Source organism: Lontra canadensis, unplaced genomic scaffold (genome assembly GCF_010015895.1).
Source record: "Lontra canadensis isolate GAN:19392208 unplaced genomic scaffold, GSC_riverotter_1.0 scaffold59, whole genome shotgun sequence".
In the NCBI taxonomy this organism is placed as follows: domain Eukaryota; kingdom Metazoa; phylum Chordata; class Mammalia; order Carnivora; family Mustelidae; genus Lontra; species Lontra canadensis.
Window position 1 is genome coordinate 3,751,867 of NW_022631053.1, and position 8,406 is coordinate 3,760,272.

Here is an 8,406-nt window from a genome sequence, read left to right on the forward strand (position 1 = left end):
AGTAAATGGAACCAGGCATTACATGCTTTTTTTTTTTTTTTTTTTTTTTTTTGTCTGACTTTTTCCACTCAGGGTAATTATCTTGAAGGTCAGTACCACTGTTGCACAAATCCACTGATTTTATTAAGTAGTGTTCCATTGTATGGATCGGTAACTTTTTCTATTCACTTGTTGATGGACATTTGGGTTGTTTGTTTGTGGCTATCACACATTGAGCTAACGTGAACATCAGCATACAGGTCTTTGTGTGGATGTAGGCTCTCATTTCTCTTGGATAAATTCTTATTAATAGAATGGATGGGTTATATGGTAGGCAAATATTTAATTTTTGAAGAAACTGCCAAACCGTTTTCCAAAGCAAGTATGCCATTTTATATTCCCACTGCAGGTGTATGAGATATTTTGCTGTCCCACATCCTCACCAATACTTGGTATGGTAGTCTTTTTAAACTTCAGCCATTTAAAAAGATATGTAGTGGTCTCTCATTATACCTTTAATTTGCATTTCTCTGATGATTAATAATGTTGAGCTTCTTTCAATGGGCTTATTTGCCATTTGTGTGTATTAATTGGTAAGGTGTCTGTTCAAATATTTTGCCCATTTTTAAATTGGGTGAGGAGCAAGAATTCTTTGTATATTCTCAGTATAAGTCATTTATCAAATGTGTGATTTTTTTTTTCCTAGTCTGTGGCTTGTCTTTTTAATTCTTTTAGCAGTGTCCCCATCTTGTCCCCTCTCTTCTGCTCCCCCTGCCTCTGGCAACGACCAATCTGTTTATCTATGAATTTGTTGTTTTTTTTTCTTTTGTGGGTTTTTCTTTCTTTTTTTTCTTTCTTTCTTTTTTTTTTTTCTTACACATGTAAGTGAAATCATACGGTATGTGTCTTTCTCTGACTTATTTCACCTAGAATAATGCCATCAAGTGGTGCCGAGGTGGCTCGGTCCATCCGTTGAGTGTCCATCTGACTCTTGGTTTCAGCTCAGGTCATGTTATGGAGGTCGTGGGATCAAGCCCCAACTCAGGCTCTCCACTCAGCAGGGTGTCTGCTTGGGATTCTTTCTCTCCCTCTCCACCTGCCCCTCTCCCTCTCTCTATCTTTCTCGCTAAAATAAATAAATAATCTTAAAAATTGATCAGTCTTTTTAAAAAAAAAAATAATGCTCTCAAGGTCCATCTGTGTTGTCATTTTCTTAGCTGTGTCTTTTGATAAAGTCAGTTTGTCCATGATTTTTCCCCCTAAAAGCCCTTGCCTATTCTGTAGTTGTAAAGAGTTCATCTTATATTTTCTCTCTACTTGTTTTATAGTTTTAGATTTTATATTTAGCCTAGGCCTATTAATTAAAGTTTTTTTTTCTTTTTTAATATATTGGATATGAGATAAAGGACAAATTTAATCTTTTCTAGTTTTGTTGAGATATCATTGACAGAAAGCAGTTTATAAGTTTAAAGTATATTGCATAAATGTTAATATATTTTCCATATGGAAATGCAGTTACTCCAGCATAATTTGTTGAAAGGACTATGCTTTCTCCAATTGAATTATCTTGGCAACTTTGTTGAAAATCAATTGCTCATATATGTGTGGGTCTATTTTTGGGAATTCTGTTCTGCTTTATTGTCTGTATCCACCCATATGCCAGGACCACACTGTTTTGATTACTGTGGCTTTACCGAAAATCTTGAAATCCAAACGTTCTCTTTGTTCTTTCTCAAAATGGCTTTGACTATTCTGAGTAGTTTGCATTTTAAAATAAAATTTAGACATTTTAAAATTTATATAAATATACTGTATATATTTTTAATTGCAAATTTAACTTCTTTAGTAAATATAGGAACATTAAGATTTTCTAGTTCTTCTTGTGTTTGTTTTTTTAAAGATTTTATTTATTTATTTGACATAGAGAGATCACAAGTAGACAGAGAGGCAGGCAGAGAGAGAGAGAGGGAATCAGGCTCCCCGCTGAGCAGAGAGCCCAACACGGGACTCGATCCCAGGACTCTGAGATCATGACCTGAGCCGAAGGCAGCGGCTTAACCCACTGAGCCACCCAGGTGCCCCTGTGTTTGTTTTTGTAATGTGTCTTTCAGAAGTTTGCCACCTAACAAGTCTAAGTTGCTGAATATATTGGTATAGAGTTCACAATATTCTCTTCTAATCCTTTTTTTTTTTTTTAAGATTTTATTTTTATTTATTTGACAGATATAGATCACAAGTAGGCAGACAGGCAGGCAGAGAGAGAGGAGGAAGCAGGCCCCCTGCCAAGCAGAGGGCCCGATGCGGGGCTCGATCCCAGGACCCTGGGATCATGACCTGAGCCGAAGGAAGAGGCTTTAACCCACTGGGCCACCCAGGCGCCCCTCTTCTAATCCTTTTAATGTCTGTAGGATCTATAGAAATGCTTTCTTTTCCATACTGATACTAATAATTTGTGTCTTTTTTTGTCAATTTAACTAGAGGTTTTTGTTTTTTCAAATTTTTATTTAAATTCTAGTTAGTTAACATACAGTGTAATATTGGTTTCGGAAGTAGAGTTTAGTGATTTGTCACTTCCATATAATACCTAGTGCTCATCATAACAAGTGCCCTCCTTAATCCCCATCACCTATTTAGCACATCCCCTGCCCACCTCCCTCCAACAACCCTCAGTTTGTTCCTTATAGTTAAGAGTCTCATATGGTTTGTCTCCCTCTTTTTTTTTCTTACCCTCTATTCTTCTGTTTCCTAAATTCCATACATGAGTGAAATCATATGGTATTTGTCTTTCTCTGACTGACTTACTCTGGTTAGCATAATACACTCTAGCTCCATCCACGTTGTTGAGAATGGCAAGATTTCCTTCTTTTCGGCAGCTAAATAATATTCCATTGTAATATATAGACCACTTCTTCTTTATCCATTCATTTGTCGATGGACATTTGGGCTCCTTCTATAATTTGGCTGTTGTTGATGATGCTTCTATAAACATAATGGTGCATGTTACCCCTTCGAATCAATATTTTTGGGTAAATACCTACTAGTGCAATTACTGGGTTGCCAGGCAGTTCTATTTCTAACTTTTTGAGGAACCTCTATTCCATAGTGGCTGCACCAGTTTTCATTTCCCCCAACAGCATAAGGGGGTTCCCCTTTCTCTGCATCCTCGCCAACATCTATTGTTGTCCAATGTTGTTAAGTTTAGCCATTCTGACTGGTGTGAGGTGGTATCTCATTGTGGTTTTGACTTGTATCTCCCTGATGCCAAGGGATGTGGAGCATTTTTTCATGTGTCTGTTGGCCATCTGGATGTCTTCTTTGGAAAAGTGTCTCTTCATATCTCCTATTTCTTAACTGGATTATTTGTTTTCTTTTGGGTGTTGAGTTTGGTAATTTCTTTATAGATTTTGCATACTAACCCATTATCAGGTATGGCACTTGCCGATATCTTCTCTCATTCTGTAGGATGGCTCTGAGTTTTGTTGACTGTTTCCTTTGCTGTGCAGAAGCTTTTGATCTTGATGAAGTCCCAGTAGTTCTTTTTTGCCTTTGTTTCTCTTGCCTCTGGAGACTTACCTAGTAAGAAGTTGCTGTGCCTGAGTCAAAGAAGTTGCTGCCTGTGTTCTCCTTTAGGGCTTTGATGGTTTCCTGTCTCACATTTAGGTCTTTCAACCATTTTGGATTTTTGTGTATGGTGTAAGGAAGTGGTCCAGTTTCATTCTTCCTCATATTGTTTTCCAATTTTCCCAACACTGTTTATTGAAGAGACTATCTTTTTTCCATTGGATATTCTTTCCTGCTTTGTCAAAGAGTTTTGCTTTGGTTTTTTTGGGTTTTGTTTGTTTGCTTTGAGTGAGAAGAGAAGAGAGAATAAAAGAGCTGGGGTGGGGGTGTGGAGGGAGGGGCAGAGGGAGAGGGAGAACAAGTCTTAAGCAGACTCTATACCGAGTGCAGAGCCCGATGTGGGGCTCAGTCTCATGACCCTGAGCTCATGACCTGAACCCAAATCCAGAGTCAGACACGTAACCTACTGAGCCACCCAAGTGCCTTGGTTAGTTTGTTTTTAAATGAAGGACAGTTGACACACATAATACAGTATTATATTACTTTCATGCATAGAGCGTAGTCATTCAGTATTTATATGCATTACAAAATGTTCACCACCATAAGTGTTGTTACATCCTGTCACCATTCAAAGTTATTACAATAATGGAGATGCCTGGCTGGCTCAGTTGGTAGAGCATGTGATTCTTGATTGTGGAGTCCTGAGTTTAAGCCCTACATTGGGTGTGGAGATTGTTAAAGAAAAAATAATGTAAAACTTGGACTAACTTAAGAATTTTTCTTTGTACTGCTTAATTCATTTATAAGTATTTCACATATGACCACCTTCCTTTTATGTTTGTAGATTCTGAATAATAAATAAAAGAGGGGCTACGAATATTACTGAAAAAAAAAAAGAAAAAGAAAAAGAAACCAAGCCCCTGCCCTCTCAGAGCCCAGCAGTTCAGACTGGTTCCTCATTAAGTAATGAGCAAAAGAAGCAAGGTGCAAGGGGCGCCTGGGTGGCTCAGTCATTAAGCGTCTGCCTTTGGCTCAGATCATGATCCCAGCGTCTTGGGATCGAGCCCCGTGTCAGGCTCCCTGCTTAGTGGGAAGCCTGCTTCTCCCTCTCCCACTCCCCCTTCCTCTGTTCCCTCTCTTGCTGTATCTCTCTCTGTTAAATAAACAAAATCTTTAAAAAAAAAAAAAAAAGGCAAGGTACAAGCTTGTGTGAATGGAGAGGTAGAAAGGTCTTTTTGTTATAGAAGTGTTGATATTTGCTATTTGACTTTCTGATTGTGAAAATGAGGAATGTCACATCAAAGAAACAAAGTTATTACAACATTATTTACTATATTCCATATGCTATACTTTATATCCTCATTTGTTTGATTGCAGTTAAGTCTGTACCTCTTAATAGCCTTCACCTATTTTGCCCATTCCCCCATGTCCCTCCCTTCTGGCAACCGCCAGTTTGTTCTTGGTATTTATGAGTCTCTGTTTTGCTTGTTCATTTGTTTTTGTAAGACTCCACACATAAGTGAAATCATACAGTATTTGTCTGACGTATTTCACTTAGTATACCTTTTAGGTCCATCCATGTTGTTGCAAATGGCAAGATTACACCCTTTTATGGCTGAGTAATATTCCATACTACAACTTTCTTATCCATTCATGTGATGATGGGTGTTGATTCTGTATCTTGGCTATTCATATAGTGCTGCAAGGAACATAGGGGTGCATATATCTTTTCAAAGTAGTATTTTCATTTTCTTTGGGTAAATACCCAGTAGTGGAATTGCTGGATTGTATGGAAAATGCTGAAGTTTCAATTTTTTGAGGAATCTCCATGGTGTTTTCCATGGTGATTACACCAATTTACATTCCCACCATTAGTGCATGAGGGTTTGACACTAGCCATTCTGACAGGTATGAGCTTTGGTATCATTGTGGTTTAGATTTGTATTTCCCTGATGCTGAGTGATGTTGAGCATTTTTTCATGTGTCTGTTGGCCATCTGGATGTCTTCCTTGACATATCTAGAAAATGTCTATTCAGGTCATCTGCCTTTTTTTTTTTTTAAAGATTTTATTTATTTGAGAGTCAGGGGGAGGGGTAGAGAGAGGGAGAGAGAATCTGAGGCAGACTCTGGGATGAACATGGAGCCTGACGTGGGGCTTGATCCCACGACCGTGAGATCATGATGTGATCCAAAACCAAGAGTTGGATGCTCAACCAACTGAGTCACTCAGGCACCCCTGTCTTAAAAACCCCTGACCCTTTTTATTTTTTTTTTAAAGATTTTATTTATTTATTTGACAGAAATCACAAGCAGGCAGAGAGGCAGGCAGAGAGAGAGAGAGAGGAGGAAGCAGGCTCTCCAAGGAGCAGAGAGCCCGATATGGGGCTCGATCCCAGGACCCTGAGATCATGACCCGAGCTGAAGGCAGAGGCTTAACCCACTGAGCCGCACAGGCGCCCTCCCTGACCCTTTTAAAATCACATCGTATTCATCGTGTTTTCTGGGTGTTGCATGAGTTCTTTGTATATTTTGGATATTTACCTCTTATTGAATATATACTTTACAAATACCTTCTCCAATTCAGTAGGTTGCTTTTTCATTTTGTTGAAGGTTTCCTTTACTTTGCAGAATCTTTTTAGTTTGATGTAGTCCTAATTGTTTATTTTTGGTTTTGTTGCCCTTGCCTGAAGAGTTGCTAAAATCAACATCCAGGTTTGCCTGGGTGGCTCAGTTGGTTAGGCATCTGCCTTCAGCTCAGTCCCAGGGTCCTGGGATTGAGTCCCTCATCAGGCTCCTTGCTTAGTGGGGAGCCTCCTTCTCCCTCTGCCTGCCATTCCCCCTGCTTGTACTCTCTTTCTTTCTGACAAATAAACAAATAAAATATTTAAAAAAATAAAACCAGTGTCCACGAACTTACTGCCCGTATTTTCTTTTAAGATTTTTATGGTTTCAGGTCTTGCATTTATGTCTTTAATTGACGTTTGAGTTTGTTTTTCTCTGTGGTATAAGAAAGTGGTCCAGTATCATTCTTTTGATTTTTTTTTTTGCATATATGCTACCTTTGCATATGTTTTCCTAATACCATTTACTGAAGAGACTGTCTTTTGCCCCATGGTATGTTCTTGCCTCTTTTTAAATGACCATATAACCACGGGTTTATTTCTGGGATTTCTATTCTATTAATTTATGTGTCGATTTTGACTACTATAGCTTTGTAGTACAGTGTGAAGTCTGGGAGTGTGATACCTTCATCTTTGTTCTTCTTTCTCAAGATTGATTTGGCTATTCAGGGTGTTTTTTGGTTCCATGCAGATTTTAGGATTATTTGTTCTAGTTCTATGAAAAATGCTCTTGATATTTTGACAGGGATTACATTGGATGTGTAGATTGCTTTGGGTAATATGGACATTTTAACAATATTAATTAGTGCACACTAATCCACAGCATGGTATATCTTCCCATTTATTTGTATTGTCTTTAATTTCTTTCATCAGTGTTTTATAATATTCAGAGCACAGGTCTTTCACCTCCTTAGTGAAGTGTATTCCTAGGTATTTTATTGTTTGGGGTGCAGTTCTGTGAAGGTTTTCATAATTTCCCTTTCCACTACTTCATTTTAAGTGTAGAGCAATGCAGCAAATTATACATGTTAATTTTATATTTTGCAGCTTTATTAAGTTCAATTAGTTCTAGTAGTTTTTTGGTGGAGACTTCAGGTTTTTCTTATATGATGTCATGTCACCTGCAATTAGTGATAGTTTTACTTCTTCCTTACCAATTTTAATACCTTTTATTTCTTTTTCTTGTCTGGGACAAGTATCCAACTTGTGCCAGTACCATATTGAATAAAAGTGGCAAGAGTAGACATCTTTGTCTTGTTCCCAATATAAGAGAAAAAACTCAGTTTTTCAGTATTGAGTATGATGTTAGCTCTTGGTTTGTCCTATATGCCCTTTATTATGTTGAGGTATGTTCCCTCTAAATCCACTTTGTTGAGAGTTTTTGTTTGTTTGTTTTTGTTTTTGTTTTTTTTATCATGAATGGATATTGTATTTTGTAAAATACTCTGGCACTTGTTGAGATGATAATATGGTTTTTATCATTTCTTTTGTTAATGTGATATGTCATGCTGATTGCTTTGCAAACACTGAACATCCTTGCATCTCTGGAATAAATTCTACTTGATTGTGGTAAATGACTCTTTTTAATATATTGTTGAATTCAGTTTGCTGATATTTTGTGAGGGTTTTTGCATCCACAGTCTGTTTTGAAGTCTGTTTTGTTTGTTGTAAGTATTTCTACCCTGGCCTTTTTTTTTTTTTTTCCTTCCGTTTGCATGGTGTATGTTTTTCCAGCCTTTCAATTTTGTGCCTTTTGGTCTGAAATGAGTCTCTTGTGGGTTCTGTATAGGTGCGTCTTTTCTTTTTTTAATCCAACAGTCACCCTATGTCTTTTTATTGGAGAATTTAGTCCATTTTAGTAATTTAAGTCCACTTTAAGTAATTTAGTCCATTTAAAGTAATTATTGATAAGTACGTATTTATTGCCATTTTGTTACTGTGTGTCAAATATACTAAAAATTTTTAAAAAATAAAATAAGTTAATTAAAAATGAAATAAATAAAAAATAAGTAAATAATATAAATAAATATAAATATAAACAATATAAAATATATATGATATATAATATATAAAATATATAAGAATATAAAAATAAATAAATAAATAAATAAAAATAAAATTGCAGTCTGTACTCTAATAGTCTCTTTTGGTGGTGGGAAATGTTATATAACTGAATTCCAGTTGCCTTAAGTGATCCAAGCTGGGCAAAAGATAAGAAAGTGCTTGTAGTAATTCCTGCCTAAT